We start from the raw sequence: 26,971 nt of genomic DNA on the forward strand, positions 1-26,971 counted from the left end.
AGGCATAATGAGAAACATTATTCACAGGATTTTAAGGGCAAAGAAAAAGAATATTTATTATTGAATCGAATAAATTAAATGAATCATTGGTGTCTGTAAGACTATGGAAGTTATTTTCATGTGTAGTTGGAGAGCCGTTAGGATGGTTATTAGTTATTAGTTATGGCTGTGTCATGTTGTAACTTGAAAAGGATACTTCAAAAAAATGTCCAAATAAAAACATTTGTCTTAAATATTTATTTTAGCCTAATATCAACCTTTCAAACCTAAACAATTCAAATTTTGCGAATTTACTTGAAATTATTGGCAGCACTTAGTAACATGATTAAAGTAGATTAAAGCATGAATAAAGTAGATTCCCTGAAAAACATTCTTAAAACAAATTAAATTGTAGTGTACTCAGTGTGAAATATTATTAAACCATTTTTTTCAGTGAACCTAGAATCAGAATAAATCTATATGTAAGGTAAATGTTTTTAAAAAATGTGTCCTACATTGTAGTGAAATTAACAGCCTCTCTTATAGACAAAGCAATCTGCAGCCTAGCAGATCTTTTTTTTTTTTACCTGAATGCAAGATGGATGGATATTTGATTTCTCTTTACCTCATATGATAGTTTTAATGGAGAATTCTTGTTTTTTATAGGAAAGGTTATTCTGAAAATTTACATGAACCTTAACAGTGCTATATAGTATTTTTTTAAATTATGAGTAAGAATTTAAAATACCTAGAAGTTGAATTATTTTAGACAGAAAATTAATCTTAGAAGCTTCATTTTAAAGGTAGACTTTTTAAAAAAAAAATTATGGGGGAGCTGTGCTGTCGGAAAGCTCTCTTTCTATATCTGGGAGTTTACTGTATAGCTGCTGTACGTCAAAGTGTCAGTGGAAAGCATTGTTCAGGGTTCCAAAGCAAAGGCAAAGGAGCGAACACATCAGTGGCTGTAGATGTCATGTAGCGGCTGAGTGATGGATGTCCAGAGCATTTGATGTCTGGGAGAGATCTGAGCATAACTCACAGTCCACAGTCACGCCATTTCAGACTCTTATGATTCAATCCATACATGCAGGCAGTGCACGATTTGCTCACATCTACCAAGGGGCGGTGGTGTTGTGTGAAAGTCTTATTTGTGCTCAGTTTTTTCCCTGAGATGAGAGAGTTGCATGTCATAATTTGTGTGAACGATTTATTCCTCCCTGAAGCATACTTAGAGCTATGAAAACTCGATTGTGACGAATACACTCTTCTGTGAGTACATAAAGACATTAACTTGCACTTGGGGTTTCCGCACTGCACATAAACACCATTTCCTCTTCTCTGCTCCTTTCTTTAGTCTAAGTAAGTTTTGCTTTTTTGTGGTAAATTTCAGAGTGCTGTCTTTATTCATGTGTCCAGAGATTGTTTGGAGCTCTGTCTTGTAACGTTATGTAAAAGGAACCTGATGTCTTCAAATGCAAATGCTACATGTCACAAGTCAGAGTACAAGTCAGTGTTCTCCAGGAAAGGGTTAGTTGGACATGACATGAAACAGGAAGTAAAACGGCCTGTTGAAAACTAAGAGTGAGGTGATGAAAGGAGACATTTAACTTATTTCAATCAGCATTTATTTGATTTTCATCTCTTGACAACAGGTTTTCTCAGTTGTTCCTTTCTAACCATAAACAGAAACTCAGTCCTGACTAAACTTAAATTAGTCTCTGTTACTTCAAAATATAAATTTACTTCTCTTTTAAAGCTGCACTATACGATGCTGAGCCTCACTAGATGTCAGCAAACATCTATTTGCTATGTAAAGATTCAGCAGAGTAATGGTGTCCTGAGCAGAAAATGAAATCACACTCCAATGTGTGTTGCTATCTGAGCTCCTCTGTTTATTTAGTCCAGCCACATGTACATGTTAAAGTATGTCTGTCCCTCTTTCTTCTCCCTCTGTCTGTTTTCAACATGGTGGCCTGGTTACAAACTTTTTTAAAATTACAGCTAAACATTATTTCAAAAATATGTTTCTGAAAACATTTCAGTTCAGAAACATGCAATGCAGTACCAAAATCATGCAGGGATGGGAAATAAAGTACAAACAGACTCTACTTTGTTGAACTTAAGTAGAGATTTCAGGTTAAATATTACCCTCCACATTTTAACACAAATATCTGTACTTTGTAATCCTTACATTTTCAAAACAGGGTTGCTGCTTTAGTTTTATTTAAGGTGAATTATTGTTTATTTTTGTTTTGTGTGATCGTGTGCCTCCTTCCCAACATCAAGACTGATTTCAATTTAAATGGATGGGATATCGACAATGCATATCATGCACGACAGACGGAACAAGTAAAAGATATAACAGCCAAGAAGGAGAATTGACCACAGAGAGAAAGTGAGGTTCAGTTAGCTTTGCACAGGAAAAGTCGGTAGAAATGTTTTTCAAAGATCTACTTTTTACTTTACACATTGAGCCTGTACTTTCTTGCTTTTACTTGAGTAAATAATTCAAATAATGAATTATACTTTCACTAGTGTTTTCTTACACAATTATCTGTACTTCTTATTGAATAAATAATATGTGTACTTTTGCCACACCTGGAATCTTGATCCATATTTGATCAGCACTGCCCACTTTGACAGTGTGATCTGAGTTTTGAGGGGTGTATGTTTAGATGCCACTTAGATGCCACTTTCTTTTTTTCCACTCCACTATTGTGTAAATGATTGGTCTGGGATGTGAGTGACGTACTGCAACCTCTAGTGGCAGTGAATATTGCATGTAGCACCTTTAACGTAAAAAAATTCATTCCAAATTTAATGAAAATTTATCTGTCATCAGGACTGAATTTAGTTGCAAGTTAGCATTTAAATAATAATGATGTAACAATGACCTACCTTACCTAAATGTTGTTACCTGATGATGCTCATGCAGTGGCTCAGTATGCAGAGCAAGTTTTGTTTTATGATGAATGAAGGATGAATGCAATACTGGAATTTTCCATACACTACATGTCACAAGATTGTTCAGTTCTTTACTTTTAGTTTAAAGGGGATCAGAGTTTTGACAGACTCAACATCTAGTTTGGAAATCTGTGGCGACAGATGGCTAAAAGTCAGTTGGCAGTTCTTCGTGTTGTTGCAGCCGTTGCAGTGTTGTTTCAGTTTACTGTCATCACTTATAAACACTGAATTATATCTAGTTTGTCATCTAATATCAATCTGAATACTGCATCAGAATATGCAGAAATGGCCTGAGGAAAGTGTGTGTCTGCGAGGTTTCATAGCTGTCTACCACAACCACCACAGCTTGTTGTTTGGAGCAGCTACACATCTTCAGTGCCTTACCTGACTGACAACGGTTATTGGAGAAGAAGTGCAACACTTCTCAAAAACATTCTTGCATCTCTATAAAATAAGTATAATCCTTGCATGACATTAAAACTGCAAACACACATTTGTAACAAACATACCTTCATTCAGTAGATGTCTAGAAGATTTAAAAAACTATGTTATTGACTGTAATAACCACAATAAAAGGAAGTAGGGGCACAATCGAAAAGTACAGTAACTACAATATTTTCATTTGTCATTCGAGGAGAGAAAGCAGACACCTTCAGAAAATCTCAAAATTTTGTAAGTTGTGGAGTTTGGGGAAATATTATAGACTTGAAAGTCTGTTTATGTCAAATGTTTAGTCATGTGTCCCTTTTCATGAATAATGCAAAGTAATACATCAAGTTATTGCTTTGTTTGAGAGAGAAATGTCTCATTTTGTCCCAGCATGTTGCTGTAACGGCATGCTGACTCATCTCTGTCCTTTATCTGTCAAGATAAGAAGTGAATATTTGTAAAGTTGAACACACTGTTACAACTGATTTCACTATTTCTATTTGCCAAATTTTATAAAGACAGAAGACTAAATACAATTTGTATTGTTTTTAGAGTTATTGAGTAAGGGGAAACTTTGTGAAACTATGTCCATGACAAATCATTTGTCTCTTCTTGTAAATTTGGCAAATATATGAATTCTGACTCCTACTCTCTGTCTTTTCTTTCTTTTCTTTTTGCAAGCACTTGAGGAATACTTTTTGGAGGCACTATCATATGATGCGTTTTTTTTTTTTTTTCAATCAGAGAGGTTATCAAAATAAATGTTGATAAGATTATTTCAATGAGTGTACCAGTACCTTTTGAACATTTCCAATACATTTTGACAATTAAAATGATAACAGTGATAATTTGTGTCACTATGATCACGATATGAAATTTTCATATCGTTTCATCTTTTATGCAAAGAACTGCCAAACAACCTTTCCCCAGCACCATGCTGTTTTTATATTACAACTTTCCTTGCCTGTGCTGTGAAAATCAGAAGATTTCCTAGTTTTTGTTAGCAGTGCAGAGTGACAGATAATGCATTAAATCACTGCTGAAAGTAACATGACTGATAACTTGGTTTCGGGGTGTTTGCAGTGTGGGCACAGCCTGCCAGCAGCTATGAGTCAGTCAGCTTCAGAGACCGTTAGCGTGTGTGCTGTTGTCATTCTGTTTCTCTCCGTCTTTCAGCAAAACACTCCGCACAATAATCACTTATTTTCTTCCAGAAGAAATAATGTTCCATAATAAAAAAAGAAACCCTTTGAAGTTTGGGGGGCAAATGCTCGACTTTTCTAATAACCCGCTTGAAACTTTGTGTCCTCGTGCCTGGCTGTGTGAACCCTTTTACTGGGGTGCATACTTGAACTTGCCTTGGGGACACAAAGACTTTATGAAAATAAAAGGACACATAAAAAACACATAAAACTCATGGTGTGCAGCTCTTCTACTTCATCATATGTAATAAATACTCTGGAATGATTCTTTCTGATCATTGAAAATCCAGCAAGCTTTGATTTAATACCTCTATGAAATAAGAATGGGGTAACAATGCTCTCCAGCTTGCCCTCTTCACCGCCTCCTTTTCTTTCTTCTTCTTTTTTTCTCTTCATCTGAAGACTTTTCATGTGTCCTCGGGCCTCATTTGGAAAGCTTCATGTCCAATCAATTGCCGCTGAAATGTAAATCCACTGTGACATTTTCTCTAATCAGCTCTCTCCGAGCCTCTCCATCCCCTTCGTACAAATTATGCAAATCGCAGCATAATAACCTGACCAATTTGAATCAAACCAAACTCCTTAGTCCTTCCTGTAGCTTTTTTGTTTGCCTCTTGAGGGAAAGAAGAGGACACAGCCACTGTACCGTACATGACTGAGGAATGCAGCAAGACCCTGCATTGCTAATATTCAAATTGGTTGTTCTTGTCTACATCTGCTTATTGTGTGGGTTCTCTGACCTTCTTCTCTTGACTGAAAACTGGGCGGCGGTGAGTAGAGACAGGCAGGTATGCTCATTTGTGGGTGGACACATACGTGCATACACCCATGGTAACATGCACACACATACAAATAGTACCTAAGTCTGTTGTTCTGGCTGAACTCAGTCTTTTTCAGTTCGAAATGTGCAGCTGCCAGAGATTCAGCTCTGATAGAAAAGTCTCAGATTTTTACTGTAGACTCATCTGGGATTTAACGGGCGAAACCTTCATTTCATTTTTATTTCGCAATCTAAAGCAAACCTCAGGGAACTCTCTGTCTTTCAATGTCTGGTTTGTTTCAGGGGTATTACAGCACAGCTTTGGTTTTGTGCCTTAAATGTAAGACTCAGAGATACTGAATGTGACAGGAATAATGTTATCTAGTTGGAAAATTAGACCTATGATGCTCTGGAAGTCATAGTATTCAATCACTAACACATTTTGGTGGAAAAATAACAAAATAAGACAGACTTTACTGTTGCGAAGTAATTTTGCCTTGGACACATACTGTATCTGCTGTTAAAAAATACTAAATAAAATGAGCTTTGTTCAGACCGCAGGAAAATCAGATTTGTTTCTCAAATCAGAACTGTAAGACAGACAGTCAAAATTGTTATTTGTGTGTTCATACACCACCAACCTATACACGTGTGTTGCTGTCGTAATAACATACACATCAGTAACTACATACTCGGGTGACATGGGTTTCCAGCGTGGAAGCATTACAAATGGAGATTCATCATCTCGCCCTCCAAGCACTCTTGCTGTCAAGTTACAGTATGCGTCACCTCTGTTGCTCCAGACTGTTGTTGTCCTCCATAGCAGCGTGGATTCTGCCCAGTTGCTGTGATGCACTTCCATCACTCTGGATTTGATGTTGTCCTTGTGTGTCCTGTTACGAGTGACGTGAAAGGCTCTTTGAAATCAGATTTGAGCGGCCAGAGTGGCCAGACTTAGAAGCATCTGTAGAAATCCGAGTGGATTTGTATTTCAAACCAACACCAAACATGGCTTGGATCTGATTTGCAAAAAAAAAAAAATCAAATTTCATGTGTTTTTTGTTTTTGTTTTTTTACTGTACAATACAATCTGTCATAAAACTCCCCTTTGTTGTGATTGCCTGTTTTAAAAAAAACATCTTTGCTGTGGTTGGCTGATGTGAAACTCTCTTGTTTTGTGATTAGCTGTTGTAAAATATCAATATATATCAATAGATATCAATACTGAATCTTTTAAATGGTTTCAGAGCATTTTTCTCGCAGTATCCATTCTCTGCTACCAGGTGCACTTCCTCGCTCTCTTTGCTCTCTCTCTTTCGTTTTATTTTCTATATCCGTTTTCATGCGATAGCCTCATTATATCTATCTTTAAATAAGAATATACAGTTTTATGTACTCAATGTTGAGACAGTTTTTTTGAATGGTATCAAATACACATACTTCTCAAGGATTTATATTGAAAAGAGAAATTCCAGTTTCATGACACCGCTACCTAGTTGTTATCCTTGTCATCCTAGTGGGACACTAAAAGTCTTTGAAACACTTAAACTACTTTAAAAATTGTTAATTGGGCAGCCTGCAAAGAATCTCCATTATTTGCCAAAATGTGGCACTTTTGGTAGATGCCGACATTAGCTGAATCTTTTGGGAAGCTGACATATTATTTCAACCCAAGTATGTGGTTTCAGTTGTAGATGATTTGTATTTAGATTTTTATTGTATTTATATTATTAGTAATACACTTTCCTCCCCAACTACCACTTTGGGAGTATTAGTTCCAGCACAATGCTCTGCACATCTATTAAAAAAACCACACTCAAGTACTGTAACGCTGTGACTAATTATCTGTTGATGTAAAAGCAAAAACCAAATAAATATTGCAGCTGTGAATGTGCTTAGCGTAATCTGTTCCTTGTGGAATCACACACAATATGAGGCTACTTTGGAAACACATTATGCTGAGTTAATTCAGGGTAGAGAAGAAAACGTTTGGGCCAAATGTATCCTCTCCATTACCAAAGTGATGGAGGAGTAACACGCCCCATTTAGGAGGCTCATTTGAGGATTTGGAGTCTAAAATTAGTCAAAAATAGTGAAAGCCACAACACGATGCATTAGTCACTGCATAAAGAGAGATTGTAATATGAACACCAACATGTCAGGCAGGAAGAACAGGACAGATGAGTTGAAAAGTTATGAAATATATGTTAAAATGAGCAGTAATAGTTAATATTTATGACATGTTTTTGTGTTTCTGCATTTAAGCGACAGAAGGCATCAATCTGCACACTGGTCCATGCCTTCAACAGGCTGCTGTGCAACACTAATCTGTCACAGGATGGACACAACTGATGAAAATCAGACACCTGATTTGTGACAGCTGCACATAAAGAAAGGCTGTTGCCATTTCTCAGAGCCCAATCAATCTCAAGACAACTGGAAAAGTATATTTAGCTCAAAGAGCTGAGCGGGAAGTAAATATTTTTACTGGATTTTTCCATTTAATGATATGCAGCAGATGTGGAACGAGGCAGAGGCGAGAGGCATGGGAATCACTTTACTGACTGACTGTGTCACCGCCAATATGAAACCAGTGAGAGACAATAGCAGACTTTCAGACTTTCAAGTTAGCATTAAAGAGGTTAAAGGTTAAATATGTTTTACTGGTGCTCTTGTGTATATGAACCCAAGACCCCTCATCCCCAAATAACTTGGGTTTTACAACAAAAAGACTACAGTTGTTTTTGTCGAATCTGGGCCCTTGATTGTATGGTTTGGCAGAGGGAACCAAGGATTTGTTATGCATTACAGACAGTATGCTAAACTCTCATTTTCCTGCTCTGATGAAATCTGGACAAATTGTGGGCTTTTCTCAGGACCAGTTGGCTTGTGAAGGGTATGCATGTGCACGCATGTGTTTCTGTGTGTAAGCATGCATATGTGTGTGAATCACTCAAAATAAGGTCTCTGAATCTCCCCTCCGGCCATCACTAAAAGTTGTCAATCACCTCCTCTTTTAATTCTAAAAAGATGAGGGCTCACATGCTAAAGCTACACGCCTCCCCCTCCTACCACAGGCTTTGGCACTGCCTCTGAAGCCTGTTGCTCTCCCCCTCGCCCAAAATATGGAATCAGGGTGCCGGGCACACAAAGCATATTTACCAAATGAAAAGTGGCGCCACATTAGTTTTACACATTTTCTGTTTGATTCAACAAAGCATTAAATCCACAAAATAAGCCATATCACATAGCAAATGGAAAGCACGAGTGTTCAAGTATTTTGAGTTAGGGTGAAAGTGTGTGTGTGTGTGTGTGTGTGTGTGCGTGCGTGCGTGCGTGCGTGCGTGCGTGCGTGCGTGCGTGCGTGCGTGCGTGCGTGCGTGCGTGCGTGTGTGTGTGTTGGTAGCCCTCAAGGGATGAAGTGAGATGTTGTGCTGTACTTACCTAAGCTCTGGGGTGTTTCATTTAAGTGTTTTACGCTGTAAAAAAATCATAAAGTATCCATTTAAAACAGTCATTTAATCCAATAAAGAGAGCTGCAATGTAACTTTATTGTATTTAAAAAAAAAGTCATAATTCAGGACAGCTTTCTACAAGTCTTATCTTCTGGTGTGATCTGATCAGATCTTGCTGTTTTTAAATAAAAATCCTCTAACAGGTAAAATTGTGCTGGAATAAAGAGATAAAATAAAACGTTATGTTTCGATATGAGACAAAATCTCTTGTTAATATGATTTTTATCTTTTGCGGTGTGGGGAAAACACCCAAACCAGGGATAGAGGCTCAGTCCCGGGAACAAACGTCTGCTCCGCTGCCAGCTCTTCAACTCTGTGGGAATTAGCAGCTCCGAGGGTGAAAATGAGACAGAGGATGAAGGGGCTACTTTGCCATGTTGTCCCCTGAGGACTTGGTTTCCAGCATTCCAGCTTAACCTTTAAGTATGTTGCACCAAACCTCAGTTGAGTTTTTACTTAAAGTCTACTCTAGATTTAATTTTTTGCACCAAAACTCCAATTTAATCTGTGTTCCAATATTAGCTTTACATTTCCACTTGAGGAGGTTAATAATTCAGGCAACAAGTTTTTTTCAGATAAGAAATTAGAACATCTCTGCCACCATCAGTAGGTTAACTAAGCTAAAAAAAAAAAAAAAATCAGCTAGCTAGCAAACAATATGACATTTTAAAAAACTTTTTAGTTGGCTACCAGACAATGTTTTTTTTTTTTTTTACTTTTCAGTTAGCTAGCAAACAATATAACATTTTTACTTTTTAGCTAGCTAGCAAATAATGCAACTTTTTGTTAAGGAATACAGAGCCGCCAAAAGTTGATTCGCCTTTCCTATATTCTTACTAGGTACTGTCGGCACTCAATATTATTTTTCATTTTTTCCATTTAATTTGTGTAAGAATCTCCAAATTGATTAAAATCAATTTAATTTAGTTATACATCAATAAACTTAGGGAGTTGTGCTTAATATTAATCTGGAGCTGCTATTTTTAAACCTAGTTTTCCTAAATGGATCTAATAACAGATTAAAATAATCTGTGTTGGTGCAACCCGGTCTATGTTTAATCAACTTTTTTTTTTTTTTCAAATCAAAATGGTATAAAGAACAAAATAGTTAGATATGGTAGTGATGGCACATTTAGACTATTAATACATTTAATTTCTCTCTCTCTCTTTTGCTTTTTCAGCCTTGTTTCTCTCCAGAGTTAACAAGAAATGTCTGATAATAAATCTAAAAAAGAAACACTTGAGTGACCAGTTCAGATAGACTTAGATCTCAGGTTGTGAAATACGTTTCAGGAGGAGATAGAAAGCGATAACAGGATGGTGTTGACAGATTTATATGCACAGGATGGATGTTGTAGGCTCCTCTCCTTCTGCGCCGCATTCCATTATTGTACCTGCAACGTGGCCCTTGGTTTCCACCTGTCATCTATAGTAGGACGCCCCCACCTGGCCACCTGGTGTCTTCGCTGACAGGTGAGGACAGAGATCCTGCAGGGAGCGAGGCTTTGCATGTGGCATCAGGTTTAACAAGCTGTCACCAGGCTTTAGGGGATGGAGAAATGATGGAGAGTTTTAATGTGCATGTACGTGTGAGTGTATCCGAATGCACTGTACACCCAAGCATATGTACACGTGTGTGCATACGTGTGTGAGTGTGTGGGACACTGCAGAAACACAGGAGGCGCCTGGACCTGTTTCCAGTTAAAAGCAGAAGCCCCCACAACAAAGGCCCTGGCAGGGGAGTCGTAACGAGGAGAATATCATTTTTCTTTGGCCTCTGTGATCTGCCATTCTTACGTTTCACTTTCAAAGCTCTGCTCCCTGGCAGAAGTCCTCAGCTCCGCATCTCTGATGGAAAGAAGGAACACTGCCCTCCGCCTCTCCTCACCTCCCTTCCATTCTTCCAAAAAATAAAATAAGAGAGAAAGAAAGAAAGAAATGAGGAAAAAAGACCATGTGCATATCTTACTTGCCATGGCTGATAAAAGAAGAATGGATGTGTTGGAAGCCATATTTCTCTGTCAGCCCAGCTCTGAAGAGATCCTGCAGTAATCCTCCGACAGGCTATTTAAGTCCTGTGGCTTCCTGGTTAAAATCTCTTTAGGAATCGCCTTCTCCCTGACCTAAGGTGGGAAAAATCACACAAATGTCTCACCCATCCCCTGCCAACCACTATTAGAGATACCCAGAAGTCATTTTGACAGATAGGGTTGGAAAAATTCTGTCATAATCTGTTATTACCCATCATTTTGATTTGAGAACATTTTACACTACAGGAGACAAGAAACTTGAACACCAACATACTCCCAAAACCTTGAACTAAGAACTTGAAAATTCCGACTTCTCAATTTTATGGAATTTTATGGAACACACAATGCTGTCGTAATCTGTTATTACCCATCGTTTTGATTTTCATTTTTTTTTTACTGATAATGAGACACAGGCTATATAAATGCCTTTAGTTTTCAAAAACAGCTTGATCACAACTACGTAAACAGAACAGACTTACAGATTATGCATTCATAAGGGCGGTCACTTTTCATGTCAACATCACATAAAGCAGAATTTTTTTTTCTGCTGTGACAGCAGAAGGCACTAAAATGCTGCGTCCATTTGCCTAAACAGGCGAATATGAAATATGAAAGACACTATGAACGTGGAATTTTCCTGATCCTGCAAGCATTCGCTTCACTGGGAGGAAATCCAGCACCCATGCACTCCTTCTTCATTTGACCTGTAGTGGCAGCAGTCACAGACGTGCTTCAAGGCCTCCCGCCCATAACTCTTCATGTAAAACATTTGGTTAATGCAACCCCTGAGTTCAACTGCTGAGGGGAAAGCTGTATTGCGCTGGACTGCTTTAATTTTTAAAATAATATATACATGTAAAAGAAAACCCATTTAAAATAGTTTTTCCAATCTGAAGAAACCATCCTGTTGAGTGAAGGTTTTTTAAACAGAAATATTAAATGTGCTAAAGTCAAAATACTACAGACCATAATGTTGTAGAAGAAATGTTTGGGCACTGTTGGTTCAGTCTGCCACACTACACAGTCCATCTTTGCAGGATTTCGAAATTCTTGTATTTCATTTCCCACAAATCAACAGTTTACTGGAATTTGGCCAGTTGCCACTACTTCCCCACAAACGCCCCTTATACTCCCTTAACAAAAATTCACAAATCATCACTACATAACCACAGTAAAAAGTCTAATCAATGCACCTGTCAACAAGCCAATCATTCAGACTTGACCCACAATTTTTGTTAGACCTTTTATTTTGCCACAAACACAGAAATCAATGCAGAATATCTTGCACTAATATGGCTTTATTGTGCCTCTGAATGACAAAGTAGCCATGATGACAGATTCATTTAAAAATCACAGTCAAATTATTACAATTTTAAGTGTGTTTTGTCACATGAAACAGATGCACATGATGCGATGGATTTGCCCACATATTATCACTGAAATCATTATGGCTTATGAAGTGATTGCTTTAAAATGACACAGTTGTTTAGTTAATTACACTGTTAAATTACACATTCATAGTTAACAATTTGAATTCAGTAATTCAGCTAAAGTCCTAAAAATGCAAAATATGAGAGTTCTCATTCATTTCTTCATTTTTTTTTTTTTAAATGCAGTTTTAAAAAGAACCCTTTCCTCATAGAGACAGTGGTGTCTATGTAATGACCTCATACTAAATATAAGTGATATTCACAAATTTTTGTTTTAATTTAAATAGCCAGAATAACCCGTATGTAATAGTTTTAAACAATTTACAACAATTTGAGAACGTTTAACACTACAGCACACAACAAAATTGAACACCAACATACTCCCAAAACCTTCAACTAACTTGAAAATTTCAACCCATTCATTCATTCACTCATTGTCCATAAACGCTTATCCTTGACGGGTCGCAGAGTCTATCCCAGCTGGCATTGGGTGAGAGGCAGGGTTCACCCCGGACAAGTTGCCAGTTCATCGCAGGGCTGACACAGAGAGACAGACAACCATTCACGCTCACATTCACGCCTGCGAGCAATTTAGAGCCACCAGTCGAAAATTCCGACTTCTCAGTTTAAATGGAACGCACAATAATGTATGACAATTAAAAGGAGATGAAGAGGGAGACGTGAATATGTAACATGAATCTATCTGTATGTCTCTCTGTGCACAGTGCACTTCAAATGCTTCAGGCTATCTCTCTCTCTCTCTCTCTCTCTCTCTCTCTCTCTCTCTCTCTCTCTCTCTCTCTCTCTCTCTCTCTCTCTCTCTCTCTCTCACTCTCTCTCTGCTGCAAGTCCACATCATACTTTATCAACCGGCAATGTGTTGTTAACTCTCTCAAGAATGAACAAAGCCCCTGTTCATGTTCATTAGTTTCAAGCTACCATAGTGATGAACCCACAGGAAATGATCAACTCTGCAGTTCCCCTAAACAGAGAGTTTTAGTCTCTTTCAACTCATTGTTTTGGTTTTACAGACCACAACTGTTTTGGTTCTCTCTCACCAATCTTGACTCCAGCTGCAGCAGGCAGCAAAAAAAAAAAAGCTTGGCTAGAACCACTGTACACATTCTACCTTCTACCAAACACCAGACAAGGTCAGGGAACCATTACATTAAAACCACCGACCTAATATTGCGCAGGTTCTCCTCATGCCACCAAAGAAGTTCCCTAGCAAAAGATGGATTCCACAAAAAAAATCTGAAGGTGTCTTGTGATATCCGGTGCCAACCTGCTGCCAGCAGATCCAAGTTGTGAGGTAGGGATCATACTTGTTTCAGCACATCTTACAGATGCTCAGTTGGATTGGAAGCCAAGTCAACACCTTGAACTCTTTGTCATGTCTGTCTAACCATTCTTGTATGGCAGGGCGTGTTATCCTGTTGAAAAAGGCCACTGCCATCAGGGAATACCATTGCCATGAAGGAGTGTATAGGGTCTGCACAATGTTTAGACAGGTGGTATGTGTCAAAGTAACATCCACGTGAATGTCAGGACCAAAAGTTTCCCAGCGGAACATTACCCAGGGCAGAGATTCTCAATTTTTTCTCAACCAAGGACACCTTACAAGAAAATATACCGGGGACCCCCTCATGTATGTCCTCTGGATAAGAACGAGACAGTTCTTAAGACTGGCTTCTTACATTAGAATGTCATCTATGAACTATTCTAGATTTAACACAACCCCCCTGGCAGAGTGTCACAAACCCTTATTTGAGAACCACTAGCCCAGAGCGTCACACTGCCTCTGCCGGCTTGCCTTCTTAGTACATGATGGGGTCCTCTGGTAAATGATGCACACACACTTGGTCACCTTCCTCTATTGCTCCATGGCGTAGGTTTGATGCTCATGTGCCCAGTGTGGGTGCTTTCAACATTGGACCGGGGTCAGCATGGGCACTCTAACAGTCTGCACTGTGTTCTGACAGCTTTCTGTCAGAGCCAGCGTTAACTTATTCAACACTTTGTGCTACATTGCTCTCCTGTGGGATCAGACCAGATGGGTTAGCTTTTGCTTTTAATGTTGTGACACATTAGCTGCTAAGCACCAGACATTTCCCTCAGGAACTGTTGAATATGAAACCAAAGCTAAAAGAGTGAGTATTTGATTAATATTCGTGAAATTACCAGACACAGGACTCTAAATAAATGCTAATGTTGCTCTTACAACCATTCTCAGCACCTACTGCATTTTCAGTCCCAGTTTATATCAAGACAGACTTGAACAACAGATTCGGTTGGACACTTCGAGCCGTGTCTTATCTCAACTCTCAGGCCACCTTGTTGCAGTAAAACACAAGGCTCTGTAAGTACAGTTGTATCATACATATTGTAAGGGCCGTTGAGTTTTCCTTGAAGTGATGATCATGCCTCTCATGTGGTGAGCAGATCTGTGATTTTGACTTGATGCTTGCAGTGTGGCGAGGGGGATATTCACTGAGCTGGTATTTATGGGCGGAAGGAAGAGAGCTTTGATAGAGCGTCTCTTGAGTCTTCTCCAAGATGAGATGTACTCATGTCCCCGACCTCTTGCCTCTTCCCCTCTTCATCTCTATCTTTATTTCCCCTCAAACAAAATGAGAAACCTCTGAAGCTCTATGTATGCACATGTGTGTGTGAGAAGAGATCTAAAAAAGCTCTGCTCTATTAAAATATTAAAAAACCCATTGAACTTCCTTGTAAAAACCTCATTAGACAGTCAGGATTTCAACAGACTATTAGACATCCAGGAGGTGTAAAGTAGATGTTTACTCAAAGGGAATCGCTGATCACCAACACCACCCTAATGTAATTTATGTCATTTAATTATTTTCAGTCATATTCTTCCTGTATTTCACATTACTGTCACGTTCTGTTGTACTCAGTTTTGATGTGGACTCGGAGCTTTGAAAAGGATTCAACCATGTGTTGCTGTTGTTGTTGTAACTGCTGAAATCCATCTGACATATGTATGCCACATAGAAGGCAGACAAAGGGCCGGCGCTGCCTGTGTGCCAGTTGTTGCCTGAGTTACGGAGCTGACTCTACAGGGTTCCTCCTCGCTGGGAGCCGGTCCAGCCTTGGAGGCTTTAGGGGGAAGTACCGAGGCTTTCATGCTGTTTTAACTACAGATGTAGCAGTCATACAAGTTCCACATTTTACTGCTCCAGCGTGGAGGAAGAAATTACCACCAAACTATGGCACTGCCCCCAAGTGGAAATGTTTTGAAACTCTTCTGTCTTCCCAGCCATTAGAAGAGGTAATATGGACAACAGATGACTAATTGTGATTTAATGAGTGAGATTTTTAGAAAAAAAAGTCCTCTCTTATCAGAATTAATAGCCTATACCTTTTTTTATTGCAGATGTTTTGACCTGTCATTGCAGAAAAAGGCACAGATGAAACAAATTTTGTTAAAGATGGCTTCAGTTCCATTAAAGGGTAACTTTGGTATTTTTCAACCTGGACCTTATTTTCCCATGTTTTTGCATCTAAGTGACTAATGGCTTGATTCAGATGGGCATGGCTGTGTCACGTTACAGCAGCACCGCAGGCACTGGTGCTGATCATGTCCGCTCTACGCAGTGCTTGTAGTAGTTCCACCAGCAGTGCCGCAGCGCGCTGCAGAAGCGGCTTTCTGCTCTGCTCAGCTTCAACTATGCACCGAGTCCATTTTTGACGGATGCTGCATGAAGCTGCACAAAACGGGAACTGCTTAGAAAATTAGGTTAATTTTCAAAATAAAACATGCAGTGCAGATAATAAAAGCAGACAACAAAGAAATTATTTATTTATGAGTAATGGGTACAACAGTTTTTGAAACTGGTCCAGTATAGAGTGCTGCAGGGATGTTGTATTTGTGTAGGCCAACCTGGAAGTTAGTATGTCTTTGGTTTCCTCCACAAAAAGCCACTGGGGTTTTTCCATTGGATTCTGGATTCATGCGGACAATAAATCAACAAAGGTAATGTCCACAAATGAACACCATTTTTATGATTTCTGAAGGTTAAATGCAATCACCAGAAGCACCTTTAATGTGTGTCCACTAAAAGTGCTTGCTTGGCCACTGAACTGGGCCCCGTTTCCCAGAGCCTTCCTAGCGCTTCACTACGGGGCCATGATTGTTACTTGAAGTATCTGCCTACATTTTGGATAAGGATTCCCACAGAGATAGACCTTTTTGTTACAAAGTAAGATCTTTTTTTGTTTGCCAGCAACAGCGCCAGACCCCATTCAGAGAAGCAATAATTTTATCATTGTAAAAAAATGGAAGTTAGATGTGAAAATATTCTGGCTCAACACACTGTTTCTCCATGCTGCCTCACTGATGTTTAACCTCCCTCTTGCTCCTCTTCCAATATTTTGACATCTCACTCTGAATTATGTTTATTTAGGCCAAACCAGAGCTGGCTATTGTTGGAACTGTGAAAAGACGAGCCAGATGTTTTTGGTGAGTTTTATTTTGTTTTATTTTGTTTCCGTGAAGTTAGAAAAAGTGTGTTTTATAATGATAAAATTGCTGTCTCTGTAAATGGAGTCTGGTGGCCTTAGAGAGAGCAATAAAACAACTACTACTTGTTAAAAGAATGATCTTGGACAAAAAAGGTCTTTCTTGGTAGGGATCCTTTCAATAATGTTGTCAGGCACTTAGAATAACAATTAGACCCTGTCAGTGGCAAGCACAACATGCACTTTTACGGGACGGGTGTAATTGGGTGATTTCATTGCAGCAGCCTCACTCAATATGGGACCAATTTCAGAAATTGTTGTCCCCATTAGTCACTTAGACACAAAAACATTGGGAAATAGGATCCAGGTTGAAAAACGCCAAAGTTACCCTTTAATGCACTGATATGAGGGAGTGATATATTCATCTGTTAATCTCATTCTCAGAAAGTCAGCAAAGAAAAGTATTTCTCAAAATGTTGACCCTTTTACTGCCACCTGTGGCCACCTACTCTTTATTCATTTTTGTCTCTGCGTTTGAGGCTTTTACAGTGGAGCTCACAAAAGTGTCAGCGGCTTCAGCACAGCCAAAAAAAAATCTCACATCTTGAGTTTTAAATGCTGTATTCTGTTGTTCTGAAATACCTCTCCCCCTGCTGCTCTACCCCTCTTTTTCTTACTCACCCAGTATTTTAGCTCCTCAGACACACCAGCATCTATACATCTGTACTGCAGGTTGAATATCAGGCTGCTCTGCTACATGTGGAACATCAATCTGCCTTAGAAGTCTGCTCCACATGTGTGAGAGATGTATCGGGTGGTGTTAATATGTGTGTGTATGTTTTTATATGTGTATGCGTGTGAAAAATATCAGGTGAGTGTTGGTGTGTGAGAAAGTAGAGAACAGGGGTTGTGTAAATGATATGAAGCAAATTGTGATTGGTGGAAAAATTACATGAATACTATGTTATTATTATTATTATTACGCAAATCCAATATTATACTATTGACCTATTAACTATTTATTTATCTAATCTTAACTGGTATCAGTTTAAAGCCATAGATAACAAATACATAGTACATAACTGGTAACTACAAGGTTATTATAACTCATTCAAATACTCCTGAGGCATATTTATTAATTCAGCCATCCTTACATTTTTATTTATACTTGAGAGAACACTGAGGAGTGACCCTAATTTACAATGACATTATGTCAATTACAGAAGCAAACAACAAACATTAAAAAGAACAGACACTACCACAATTAGCTAATAAAAAATTGAGTAAGGTTAAGGTAAAATAAAATGTAAAATAAAATACAGTCACAAAAAAGCCCTAAAACTTGCAAATAATGATTTAGATAAAGTGAAAGAACCAAAGTGTAAGATAAAATACAGCTACAAAGAGTAGGGATGCATCATATTGTTTTTGGCTGGTGGCTGATACTGATAAGATAACCGATTTAACATCTTTGTTTTAAAAAGTACATATAACCTGTAGTTTATGCACACCACATGGTAAGAAAGGCTCCATCTCTCCAGTAAAGTATGTACATAAAACAAAACTTATCAAATATATTTTGACTTTAAGTATTTTACCTAAGAATTTATACTGAATGTTTTGACATAATCTTTCAAACCAGATGATAGTATAGCCAATATTTATCAGCTAATATATGTTGATACTGATCTAGACTGATATAGATAGATAGGCCAATATCAGCCTAAAACTCATCAGCTATCTCATCAACTATCAGCCCTGATATTTATTATGCATCCCTAATGTAAAGCAATTACAAGTAGGTGTGGAGGTTCAAAAATGTCATTCAAAAATGTCCTTATATATAAATAAAATATATAATTCCATTCTAAATATACATGCATAAAAATAATTTTATTTTATTTTATTTTAATTATGCTTTATATAACCCCCCCCCTTTTTTTCTTTTTTTTTTTACATCTTATCAAATACAGAAATTCCTTTCACTTAATTCAATAAAGATTATTATTATTATTACTGTATATAAAGGTCTTTTAAAATTAAATCTTTTAAAATACTGGTCTGATAATTGGTAATTAGCAATTTATTGAATTTAGAAAGACACAGTAATGTAACAATATAAACAAACAAAAAAGCAAGGAGAAAAGAACAATATACAACCTTAAAACAATGACTAGACATGAATTATTATTATAGTAAAAAAAAAGAAAAATTAAAACACTAGTAAAATGACTAAGTAAAACAGACTGTGTTGAACTTTTTGGTTTGTTAAAAACAAATCAAAACTTTCTACAATAAACATCAGCCAGCTCTGATGGGACTTGAGTCCTGAGGTCAGCTCAGCTGTAAACCATCCTCATCAGGCAGGACCCCTCATACTCCTTTCCTGCTCCTCCCAACATGTTGTCCCTATAAAGTCCCCACAGCCTTTAAAAACAGCCCAAAATCCAAGAAAGAAATCATTTCAAGTGCCACTAATATTATAAACAAACAGTAAATTAAGTGCACACTAAACCTGCACTTTTTTCTTCTAACTTCTTCTTGTCTTCTTCTTGTATATTTGACTTCTTATTTGATTTACTCTATATGTGATGTGTGTTTTTTGTTTGTGAACACATCAGAGACAAATGTCCATTGCTTTGTCATGAACAAGTTTTCCGATTCTGATTGTAATACACAGACTAACAACAGACAACAACTTCATCTAAGTTAAGTTATGACCAGGGAAGAAATATAGAGTGAAACAAAGTTAAATTAATTTGATTAATGTGGGGGAAATTAACAAACAAGAGTTTGCTGATGATATCATGCTGGCCTTTATTTCACCAAAATTCAACTTGAATCTTTGTTTTTTGTTTTTTTGGGTTTTTTTTTTTTTTTATCAGCCACTTCCCCAATTATTGTTAATGATTGATAATAATTGTGGGGTGGGGGCATTAACGTTTTGGGTTCTGAAGAAGGGCATGCAGAAAAAGTTTTGGGGCCACTGCCCTGAAGCATACCGTGCTCCAACATCTGCTTTACTGTAAATGAGACCATAATTTACAAAATGAACAAGATTTGATTGCTGACGTCTACCCTCTTTTGTTTGGTCGAGCTGTCATTAACAGCGAGAGACTCAACGTCCTCAACATCATCCACTAATGACTTCAGCAACTTTGGCGACTGTACATAAACTTCAATGCAAGTGCATGTAAAACTGAAACAACAGTAAACTGCACAGCTTAATAAGGAACACAAACTTAGTGAAGTAACTTACTTTAAACAACCCAAAAATGTGAGGTGTACAGTAACTACGGTTACACTAGCAACAGGAAACAGCAACAACAATGACATCTGATGAAAATAACACAAATTTTTAAAGTTATTGTAAGAACTGTAATGGTATTATTAAATACTCATATCGGTACTCAGTATCGGCAAGTACCCAAATGTGAGTGCTTGTACTCAATCTGAAATAAAGTGGTTTCAGTACATCCTTAGCATTAATATTGGTAAAATTGTAACAGAATTGAAGTATTGAATTGAAAAAGTTAGGTATAGTAGCACCCATTCCTAACTGTAATATCCCAGTCTATGTGCATACTGGTAAGAAAGACTGTCTCTTGGTATTATCTCTCTCTCTGTCAGCAAAGGCGTCAAATTAACAAGTCAGCATATAACGCAAACCAGGAGGGAGGTCAATCCCAACTCATTTACACTGCTAAGGAGGGATAACCACAGTGAGAATCCTGGTTCCCCCTGTAGTGAAAAAAAATCTCCCCCTTGTCCCCTTGTCCCTGAGGTTTGGCTGCCCCAATGAAGTGAGGAGAAATCAATGAGATTGAAGCTGGCACCTCATCCTCAGAGGGAGCTCCAGGGGGAGGAGGCCCAGCCCCGGGCGGTCTGCTGCCAGCCGAGGTGAGGGATTGTGGGGGAAAGGAGACATGGCAGCTCCACTTCCTCTTGGCTCAACAGTGGAAGCCAAATTAGAGGGAAGGAAAGAGAGAGCGGAGCCTTGCCTCCTCTGTCATACTCCCCTCATCTCACTCTTTTTGTCTCCTTTATCTCTCTATCTCTTCAACCCCTCTCAGGCGCACGCCTCCTTCCCACCGTTGTCCAACTGGATTACAGTGCAGAAATATAATCCAGATGATGGCTAACCACAGACCATTGGAGAGCAGAGGGAGGCAACCAGAAATCACCAGGCCTGATTAATCAGTGTGTCTGTGTGTGTGCATCTTGATTACGTTGGCCAGTTTGGGTTGATGTTCATGGAGCAGTTCTGACTTGTGCAGCTCTCTTTGAGCTGATGGCGCTGCTGACAGTTTGAACCTCTGCACTGAGTTGTGGACAGTTTCCAGTTTTTTGTTTTCTCCCTCACTTTCTCTGTGTTTGTTTCTATAAGTTCCGTAAGTTTTTTTCTCTTATGACATAATCACACTCTCACACAGAGACACAATCACACAATTTTTCCTCCACTTCCTCCTTCATCTTCTTTCCCGGATCTCTTGAACCATTTTTCATGGTTGTGCCATTTCAGCTCTGTTAAATTTCTTAAATATGCAAATATATAAATATAATACTTTTTTTCTTTTTTGTTGCAAATTTCCCCTTATCTAGTTTGCATCTCTTTGGCAAATGGTATAAATTTCTTGATTTTTATCATGCTTTTGCTCCCCAGAGCGAGTTACTCAGTAGTTGCTTAGTAGTAGTTAATTATTTCAAATAGAAACATAAGAAAAGAGAAAGCTTGTCAGATTAGGGCATTGCATTTTTCATCCATCATAATGTGAAGTTTTACTTTCTCTGTCAATGTTCAGTGTTTTCTTCTTCTGTCTCTTTTCCTCTTTCTCTTACATCCACAACAACTTCACACAGTACTGTATTTCAATCTTGTCTCCTGTCTTCAGTCTCTTCGGCATGTGTGTACGTGTGATGCTGACAGTGCACCTCTCTCTTCTCTGTTTCTTGATGACCGATCCCTTCCTGGTGTTGACACACACATCTGGATGACGGTTTTGAGGTCTCACAGCCTTCATCAGAAATCAACACAAGCCATCAAGTTACATTATACTACACGTTGTTTCAGACGAGATGACCTGTCTCAAGTGATGGTGGTAAATTCGTTGCTAAACAGGGAGTTGATTAACTGTCTTTTTAGTGTTAATTTCACTGTTTTTGTCATAGCAGTTGTCATGTCGATGAAAGACATTATATCTATTATTTACAAACAGTAACACCTTTTTATAAAATAGGAAACAAATCAGGAAAACAACACACAAAGTGGAAGCAAGATATGAAGAAGTAAGGCAGGGGTCATAAAAATAAAATAATAGCCTGATTTTAAAAGAAAAGAAATGGAAACCAAATGAAGACTTTGTTTTGGTCTCCTTCATCAAATAATCTATAAACATTATTCAATTTCTTCTTCAGCAAATTGAGCTAATGTTATTTGAAGCCTAATCTAAATGAGAACCAAAATCAGGTCATAGAATTCTGTGCGACATTCTTTTGTTTTTCTTCTTTTATTTTTAAAGCTTGTCAACGTCAATATCCAGCAATAAGGAAATAATTGATGTCAAGGCACTGCAGGACCAAGACACGACATTTAACAGATATGACAGTTTGAATGCTACATAATGTGCAGAAGAAGTTCATGTTTCAGATTAAAGACCGGAGATGCCAAATTTGTGGTTTGGTGGCATTTTGAGTATAGTTAAATATAAAGTGTTACTAACTGTTGTGAAAATGGCATCTTAATTTCCATCAAAAACATTTGTGCAAAGATGGCAAAGAGAGAGATGCCTGACAGATAGCTAACAATACCACAGCTAGCACTGTTGGAGAGAAAGCGATGTGCCAACACAATGAAGCATTTTGCTTTCATAAAGCTGTTGTGGTCAGTCAGCAGAGGACAAGTGGAGACAGAGGCCCGACTGCTGACTGAGTTTGTTCACCAAGGAATTTCTAACAATTTTTATGTAAAATAACCAGCTCACCCAAAACTAAAAGAGGTTTGTAAAGTAAGAAAACTACACAAATTATTACAAAATAAAAATGAATGTACTTGCATTTGATTGGTTTGTAGACAGGTGTGTGCTTGACATCGGCTTGTTGTTCATTTTGTTCGGTTCTGATGATAGCCTGGTAGAACTTCCTGTAATTGGTCAAAACATCCACAACCATGGTTCAGTTCGATCCGGACTGAGATCACCTCTTTCAGTCGGACCAAGTTTCAGCGTGTTGATCTGGAACGTTGACTGGGGGTCGGTTTCACACCTGCAACTTTGGTTTGGACCCAGCTGGAGAATCTGAAAGCCTGGACCAAATGAGGTACATGTGAAAGCACTCTAACTTAAAAATACTAGAACTAGAGAAGCTGGTGGTCATGCTAAAATAAAGTTTCTGTTTTGTTTTTTGCTTTCTAATCTTGATTTTTATCTAGATTTTGGAGCAGCCAATAGGAATCTTCCATCAGGGTTTATCTGGATTAATCAATACCTGACAGAATATTTCTGTGACTTAAAGGGTCTTAATAAAATCATGCAGAAACCCTGGCTCCAGGTAGTATTCCATTACAGAAATACTGATTGGTTCCTGGTTCTCTGTTCAAAATATAATGCAGCTAACATCTATAGTGAGCGACCCTGTGGCCACCAACAGGTTAACCTGACATGCATTCAAGGCACTAGGGGTCTCACAATTTCAATATTAAACAGAAAATTGATCAAAATGAGCTTTGAGTTTCAATAACTGAGTCAAAAGGCAGAATCAGCGATTCTCACAGTATTTTTTTTCTCCTCTACCTACACGTATTTGAAGAAAAAACAACACTTCAAAAATCGAAAAAAATATAATTTTTATTTACCTTTTGACCTTTAAATTGAAATCAAAATTAGACAAAGAATAAAACAACACTTAGTAGTTAGTGAGCCTTTTTGATATGTGTGGCTAGTTTTTAAAAATGTATTTCTTCTGTTGGAACCAATATGTTTGGGGCTGAGAACCACAGATGGATTAAGAAAGTTGCGAAGTGTTGAGAGACCGACTAACATGAGATTTGTTGACCAAAAAGAAAGTAACGCCTTATCTGTTAAAGTTTTCTCACTCCATCTCTCACTGCGACATGCAGGGTATTTAAGAGCTATCAAACAGTGAACAGTGCAGCTTCTCTCTCTCCCTCCTTCTCCCTCTTGCTCTCTCCATCCAGTGTGTAAGTGTTTTAAAGCTCTGATAAATACGGATCTGGCCTGCTTCCTTTCTCTCTTGCGCTGCACACGCAGCAGAAGAGCTGCGCTCCTCTCTGTGGGTCTGGTTTCAATTTCTGGAAAATGAAGAGGTTGTGAGAAGGAGAGAGGAAAAACTCCTGCCTTGTAAATCCATTATTGTTCAGGATATATCAGAAATCCAGCTTTAATAGCACTGTTTGTGTAGGCTCTACTCTCAATCCCCCACTATATAATCCTATTCGCCGACCGAGGCTTAGCTGCACAAATAAACACGGTAATGGATCCCCTCACATATAGCAAATAGAAGAGGCAAAGAATGAGGCACCCTTCGGCCCAATCTTTTCCAGATGGCACCAATAGATCACATTATTTACATCGGCTGTGTTCGGGTTCCCAAGGCAACGCGGCTCTGTTTCACAATCGTTGGTTCAGTGACCCGAATCTCTTCTGTTTTTTTCTTACCTAGGCCTTGATTAGCGCAGGATCCAAAGAAGATGGATCTTCTTCGTGGAAGAGCACGCTACTGATGCGCAGATGTGGTGTCACTCCAACGCACTTTCTCAAGAGGATAAACCTTCCATCTCCCACCTCCCCCATATGGGTTTCCTTATGATATTCAATCCTCAAGCTGGGCGTGCATTACGCACTGATCAGCGCGCATCGTTTCCATTAGCGTAGCTCGCTCCCCTTCGTTCACCCGTGGACTGCGGTACGATCTTTGGGACTCATTACCCCTCTGCTCTCAGTGTGGTTACGGATAGTTAGCTTCGTTCATGAGCCTTAATTGTTTCTCCTTGTCTTTTCTACTCAGAGATGAGGAGCCTGGTGGACGAGGATGGATGCTGCAAAATCCCTCCGGCAGGCGGAGACCTCTACATGAGAAACAAATCTGCTGGTTGGTGTTTGTGACATCCGCTCTGCCTGCCTGAGCCATTTTAATCACAGTAACAGTCCTTTTATACTGCCGACCTGTAGTGACATAGAAAGACACCGACACGTGGAGCTCAGTGAGCACAGGAGGTCAGAGTTTTCATTGCTGGTAGCAGGGAGGGGATTCCTGTGAGGATTTCAGCTGCCAGAAGCATCTCTTGCTTGTTTATCAAAGGTTAGTCAGCTGTGGAGTCTGGACGCAGTATCGCTGAAACCTTAAAAAAACAGCATGAAGGTCGTTCAGCCTCATGAGAGTGGTTCAAAGCTGTCGTATTTTCCCTTCCATCTGAACTGGAAAGGTACAGTACTGTAGTAGTCGATGCCATGATTGTGGAGATCTCTCTGCTTCTGCCAAAACTCACTGTCTTCCTCCCCTGCTTCTTCTTCCTGGCCACGAGTCAACACTTCGGGCTGTTTGCCTCATGCGTCTTTCCATTTCTAGCAGCGAGGGAGACAGAGGAGCCTGGCGTCGGTTTCTGACATGACGGTGGAGAACAGGAGAAAAAACAACAACAGAAAGGTCAGAGGATGTTGGGACCTGGTAGCGCTCCAGAACGTCTGTGTTTTCTGAGTATGGTTTGTTGCTGTGTCGCTGCCAGGTAAGGGGTGGGGTGGGGGTGCATAAACATCTTAGGTATGAAGCAGAATTTGACTGATACAGGTTTGTAAAGGCCAAGACTCCGATGCTTTTGGACTTTAGTTGTCAGTATCCATTTTCTGTGGCAGTACTCTATTTGATGATTTGAAAAAATGTATAAATGTTCTTATCAGATGACTAGAATGGGTTTGTGGCACTATTGTGATTGCTGAACAAGGATATTTTTTTAGATGGCTGATCTTAAAGATTGTATGCAATTTGATTTACTAGGATTCGTGTCAACAGAGAGAGTTTGTCTATAATGTAAATTTTCCACAGTCATTGGACAGAATACACCCTAAAAATCAAATGACAGTTGTGTTTTTTCCCACAGGATTATATAGTCTTTTTTTTTACTGTGGTAGGAGAAAATCCATACCATCATAGTCCTACCTGCATGCTCAGCACCACACCAGCTAAAGAGCCAGATATTTCCCCCAGGAGTTGGTGGAGAGCAAATACAGAGCTAAAAGGAGCTTATTGGACTTATATTTCCAGCATGTTGTCACTCCCAGCTTGTCAGCTTGATCATTGGCCCTATGCTTTAAATTATTATGACGTTGGTACCCCTCAAGGATCAGTTTTTCATGTGTAGGGCAATAATAAATATCTAACGTCTGGGTAGATTTTCAAAAGTTAAGGCACAAAAAACCTAGGCTGATGAAAAGATCATGCTTTGGGATAAAATAAGTACATTAGTTAAGTTTACATTAACTTCATATAACTTAAGTAAGTTAACGTATTTAACATAACATCACCTGACTTTGACATCACATCAAAACAAGGGACACCTCCAGAAATGGCACTATGGGGGTAACTACAGCATCATAGTGTGAAGCATATGGTGACTTAGAAAGCTGCTGTTTGAAGTGCTGGGAGTCAGAAACACAACTCCAAATGACTACTAATTTTGACGAATGCATAAATTGTTCAGCATACCAATTGAAATGGTGATAATATGTCTGTGCTGTGTTTATAGTTTGTTTCTACCACCCCCAAGTGGCAAAAACATCAGTTATGAAAGTTTAACAAAATTAATACTGAAGTAAAATATAACATACACACAGTAATAAGGTTCTATGTGAAGGGGAGGAAAGAAGCCAACATGAAAAAAGTTATGTTTGTATCATAAAGCAGTAGTAAGACAGCATACAGTATTTCATAAAAGGCCAATAGTTGGACATGAGCACAATCAACACAAGTTGAGATGAACATTATGGATCCCTTAAGAGGAAATAGACCAAAAATTAATGGTAATTTGTCTTCGTCATGCAAATATAGAGCTCCTGTGGGCTTACTTTGTTGACTATTGACAGATTTACAGATGAACATGTGTTAGCAGTTTTCAGATATACAAATTTACAGTCCAGTGCAAGAGCAACTGTGCATCACTGGCGACCTT

At 38.6% G+C, this 26,971-nt stretch overlaps 1 long non-coding RNA gene across 1 annotated transcript in view; it reads left to right on the forward strand.

Annotated features, from left to right (window-relative positions):
* Positions 1-25,879, forward strand: part of LOC146322836 (uncharacterized) — a 34,550-nt gene extending 8,671 nt beyond the window's left edge. Inside the window, exons 2-3 of the long non-coding RNA XR_014771314.1 lie at positions 24,469-24,711; positions 24,814-25,879. This is a non-coding gene — a long non-coding RNA (uncharacterized LOC146322836). The remainder of the gene's footprint in view (positions 1-24,468; positions 24,712-24,813) is intronic.
* Positions 25,880-26,971: the final 1,092 nt, after the last annotated feature.

This window comes from Lutjanus erythropterus, chromosome 8 (assembly GCF_056507025.1).
Source record: "Lutjanus erythropterus isolate fLutEry1 chromosome 8, fLutEry1.hap2, whole genome shotgun sequence".
Lineage (NCBI taxonomy): Eukaryota > Metazoa > Chordata > Actinopteri > Lutjaniformes > Lutjanidae > Lutjanus > Lutjanus erythropterus.